The sequence below is a fragment of the Triticum urartu genome, chromosome 2A (genome assembly GCF_056163025.1).
Source record: "Triticum urartu cultivar PI428250 chromosome 2A, HENAU_Tu73, whole genome shotgun sequence".
NCBI classification, from domain to species: Eukaryota; Viridiplantae; Streptophyta; class Magnoliopsida; order Poales; family Poaceae; genus Triticum; species Triticum urartu.
The window spans coordinates 161023483-161028971 of NC_141874.1; positions in this window are offsets into that span (position 1 = coordinate 161023483).

Below are 5489 nucleotides of genomic sequence, written 5' to 3' on the forward strand. Positions count from 1 at the left end.
GGATCTGTCTTGTACAGTTCTGAGAGTTCATCTAGTAGATCTCTGGATGTTTCTCCATGACGCTTTCTGCCACCCTTCCTTGCTGCTTTCTCTGAAGCCATAAACTTTAACTTGAAAGGCTTTAACACGTTCAAAGGCTTCAAAGGTTTTCGCTTGCTGGACCAACAGGAACTGGCTTTGGGAGAATTAATGTGATGTTGTAAGAATTCTGCAAATGAATGCAGACTATGAGAACCAAAGGATTCTCCCACGGACATGTACCTGTGACAGCATTAAGGTGCGAGGGAAGGGGAAGAGGTCATATGCATTCTCAGAAGATTTTGAAGATAAATCAGTTTAGAAGACATTGACCTCATCGTGCGAAGACATTCGCTCATAGATAAGGAGTTGGTTCTAGATTTGTACGAATCCACAGATCAGTACAAGTGAGGAATCTAACTACTTTGTGAAGCATAAGTGAATATACTAGGCATGTTATGAGATGCAGTATGAGAGAGATCTAACTTGTGTGAATAGAAACTGCTTGTGGTAGAAAGTGACAAATCCATAGGATCAACGGTGCTGTAAAAAGGAAGTTTTATTTACCACACTAAGAACTGCTAGACGAAGTGGAAGATGAGGCCGAGCAGTTCGATCTTCCGTGCCCTAACTTGGCGACGGAGGACACCTACGGCGACGGCGGAGAGGACGATGTCTGCGGTCGGCGTGAAGACGGCGTCGGAGAGGTTGCGGCAGCGAAGCGCTTCGTCACCGGCGTCGTCGAGGGCTAGCGGTGGCGCTAGGGTTCGTGCGAGAGTGGAAGAAGAGATAATGACCGATGTGAAGTGTGTATTTATAGGTACATGGGTGGCACTGCGCTATTACACAGGTGCCCCTGGCAATTCGCATCTGAGGAACACATGGCCATTATGCGGAATTTTGGGGTTTGTTCCACGTCCCACGCACGCCTTGATTGTCGGGTGGTCGTTCCTACTTCTCCGGGTTTCATGTGGAGGAATGAGCATTGAAAACGGACTTAATGGTTGTCTCTGTATCTTCTGCTGACAAGGACGCAGAGAAGACATTCGACGGTTTCAATAGAATGCATATGATTTGGAGAGATAGAATTTGAGATAGAAAGCATAGAGAGGTTAGGGTCCGATCACATTCACTTAGTTCAAAAGATTCAACAATGAAGACATAGCTATAAGTGAATGCTGTAGAGGACAGAACACTAATATATATATATATATATATATAATCAACATAGTGAAGATAATCATGAAGATATGTTGAGATCGAAGCCAAACCAAATGTGAAGACATTGCAAGGTAACGCCATGAGTGAAACACTTCAAAATAGAACATTTGGTGGTGGCGTTACCCATCGTATAGGAAGTATTAGACCCAGACACGGCGCACAATTATCGTGGCTCTCCGAAGTCAAATTCCACATTAATGTATTCACACTTAGAATGTATGTCTTCATTGATTGAAGATATACTTCACTTCGTGTGTTGCACATCTAAGTCATCAATATGCATTAGGGTTAGGATGTGTGCCTGATCACAGGACATTTGAGGATTCCAGGATATTTAGCTCACACCGTAACTTACAAAATCTCTTCTCATCCAAGGCTTGGTGAAGATATCTGCCAATTGCTCTTCAGTGTTGACGTGTATGATATCAATATCTTCCTTCACAACATGATCTCTGAGAAAGTGATGACGAATTTCAATGTGCTTTGTCTTCGAGTGCGGAACTGGGTTGTTGGCGATCTTGATGGCGCTTTCGTTGTCACAGTAAAGTGGCACTTGCTTCAGATGAATGCCATAGTCAGTGTTTGCTTCATCCACAGAAGCTGAGCGCAGCAAGATCCAGCAGCAATGTATTTAGATTCAGCAGTGGAGAGAGATACACAGTTCTGCTTCTTTGAAGACCAACATACAAGTGATCGTCCCATAAAGTGACATGTGCCTGATGTAGACTTGCGATCAACTTTGTCACCAGCATAATCAGCATCCGAGAATCCAACTAGATCAAACTCTGAGCCCTTTGGATACCATAATCCTAGAGTCGGGGTGTGAGCCAAATATCGAAGAATTCGCTTCACAGCTAAGTGATGCGACTCCTTTGGTGCCGCTTGAAATCGAGCACACATGCAAACACTAAGCATAATATCTGGCCTAGATGCACATAGATAAAGTAAAGAACCAATCATGGAGCGGTATACCTTTTGATCAAACTCTTTACCATTGTCGTCGGGACCCAGATGATGTTTGGCTAGCATTGGTGTTGTGAAGCCTTTGCAGTCTTGCATACCAAACTTCTTCAGGCAATCTTTGAGATACTTCTCTTGGGATATGAAGATGTCGTTGCGTTGTTGTCGTATTTGAAGACCGAGGAAGAACTTCAGCTCCCCCATCATGGACATCTGATATTGCTCTTGCATCATATATCCAAACTCTTCACTGTACTTCTGATTGGTGCAGCCGAAGATAATGTCATCCACATATATTTGGCACACAAACAGTTCACCATCATATGTCTTCGTGAAGAGAGTGGGGTCTAGGGAACCAGGTATGAAGCCTTTGCTCTTCAGGAAGTATTTGAGTGTGTCATACCAGGCCCGAGGGGCTTGTTTGAGGCCATACAGTGCCTTGTTGAGCTTGTATACCATGTCAGGATGTTTTGGATCTTCAAAGCCAGGCGGTTGTGCAACATACACTTCTTCTTCAATCTTGCCATTGATAAAAGCACTCTTCACATCCATTTGATATAGAAGTATGTTATGATGATTTGCATAGGCCAGCAGTATGCGTATGGCTTCAAGTCTAGCCACAGGAGCAAATGTTTCATCGAAGTCAATGCCTTCCACTTGAGTATATCCTTGAGCAATGAGACGAGCTTTGTTTCTGACAACTTGACCATGCTCATCTTGCTTGTTGCGGTATATCCATTTGGTGCCTATTATATTGTGCTTCCGTGGATCAGGACGCTTAACTAGTTCCCATACATTATTCAGCTCAAACTGTTGAAGCTCTTCTTGCATAGCTTGAATCCATTCAGGTTCCATGAAGGCTTCTTCAACTTTCTTGGGTTCTGTTATTGAGACGAATGCGAAGTGCCCACAGAAATTTGCTAGCTGAGTTTCCCTTGAACGAGTGAGTGGACCGGGTGCATTGATGCTATCAATTATTCTTTCAATCTGCACTTCATTGGCAACGCGAGGATGTACAGGGCGAAGATTTTGCTCTTGCTGATCATTGTCGTTGTTAGAAGGAATGTCTTCAGGATGAGCATTGTCTTCATGTTGATCAGGTGCTGAGATGATAAGTTCTTCAGGATGAGCTTCAGAAGGTATAATTTCTCCGGTTCCCATTAGCTTGATTGATTCACTAGATGGAACTTCATCTAGCACATTTGGTAGTTGCTCTCTTTGTGAACCGTTGGTCTCATCGAACCGCACATCCACTATTTCAACCACTTTGTAATGAAAGAGATTGAAGACTCTGTAGGAGTGTGAATCCTTTCCATATCCAAGCATAAAACCCTCATGTGCTTTTGGTGCAAACTTTGAGGTGTGATGTGGGTCCTTGATCCAGCACCTTGAGCCAAATACTCTGAAGTAACTGACATTTGGCTTCTTGCCAGTAAGGAGCTCATAAGATGTCTTGTTCAGAAGCTTGTGAAGATAAACACGATTGATTGTATGGCATGCAGTATCAATGGCTTCAGGCCAGAATTTTCTTGGGGTCTTGTATTCATCTAGCATCGTTCTGGCCATCTCAATGAGTGTTCTGTTCTTGCGTTCGACGACGCCATTCTGCTGTGGCGTGTACGGGGCTGAGAATTCATGTGTGATGCCCAAGGTATCAAGATATGTATCAAGGCCAGTGTTCTTGAATTCAGTGCCATTGTCACTTCTGATGTGCTTTATCTTGGCGCCATAATTGTTCATAGCTCGGTTTGCGAAGCATCTGAAGACATCCTGCACTTCAGTCTTGTAAAGGATTATGTGCACCCAAGTGTATCTAGAATAATCATCAACAATAACGAAGCCATAGAGGCAAGCAGTAGTAGTAAGAGTTGAGTAATGAGTGGGACCGAAAAGATCCATGTGAAGCAGTTCGAAGAGTCGAGTAGTGGTCATGATTGTCTTCGAGGCATGTTTGGCCCTCGTCATCTTCCCTGCTTCACAGGCACCGCATAAGTGATCTTTCTTGAACTTGACGCCCTCGATGCCTATGACATGCTTCTTCTTTGCTAGGGTGTGGAGGTTCCTCATGCCAACATGCCCAAGCCTCCGATGCCAGAGCCAGAATTCTGAAGCTTTTGCTAGAAGACATACGGCAAGCTGTGGTCCTGCTGAGAAATCTACTATGTACAGATCATCTTTTCGATACCCTTCAAACACTAGAGACTTGTCAGATTCCATTAGTACAAGGCAACGATATTTTCCAAATATTACGATCATGTTCAAATCGCAAAGCATTGAGACAGACATTAAGTTGGAGCCAAGGGATTCAACAAGCATGACTTTATCCATGTGTTGATCCCTTGAGATTGCAACTCTACCTAGACCCAATACCTTACTTTTACCAGTGTCAGCAAATGTGATGTGGCTCTTGTCGGATGGACGTAAGGTTGAGTCCATAAGAAGACTTCTTTTGCCAGTCATGTGATTTGTACACCCACTATCAATAATCCATTCTGAAGACGTTGGTGTCGTACCCTACAGTGCAGTTAGGGGGATAGGCTTCACCAAGAGCATTGTGAAGCAAAAACATTTGACGAACCAATGGGTTATGAAAGCTTAGATCCAGATTAGGACTAATAGGGAGAGTAGCAAGCGATTCAGGAACGAAGTACATAGTAAGACCATTCGGGCATTTGATCTTGCGCCCTACAAGATGTTTAAGGTTCCCAGCAATGGCGTCAGACGATTTTGGTTTTCTGCTGGAGACATTTCCCTGCAAAAGAAAGTTAAGCTTTCTTAGCCACCCACATCTTCAAGGGTGGCTGAGAAGCAATAAGTCTAAGTGCAGCATCTGAGAATTTTGGCTTTGGAGCCCTAGCAAACAGTCTTGCAGGCGGACAATAGTACTCATAAGAATAAGAAGAATAGTTCTTGGTCTTATGAACATGGCGATTTGATGGACCGCTCTCATATTCATATGTCTGAGTATGGTTTCCCTGCAAAACATTTGCGTTAGTGCGACTCAGGTGAGTCCTCTGTCTGTATGAAGCCTTTGGACCGTATGAAGCCTTTGGTCTGAGGTTTGTCTTCTTCACGTGAGGTGTCATGATGACATTCACAGGAAGATTCTCTAGACACCTTTTCGGAACCCAGATCTTCTTCATAGGCGGTCCATTCCTGAAGTTAGTGCCAATGTACCTGGCAAACACTTCACCATTCTGATTCTTAAACAGTATATAGTTTGCATCAAAGGATTCATCAATGATAATGGGGTTAGCACAAGTGAAGCCAGATAGATTGGATGGGTCTGC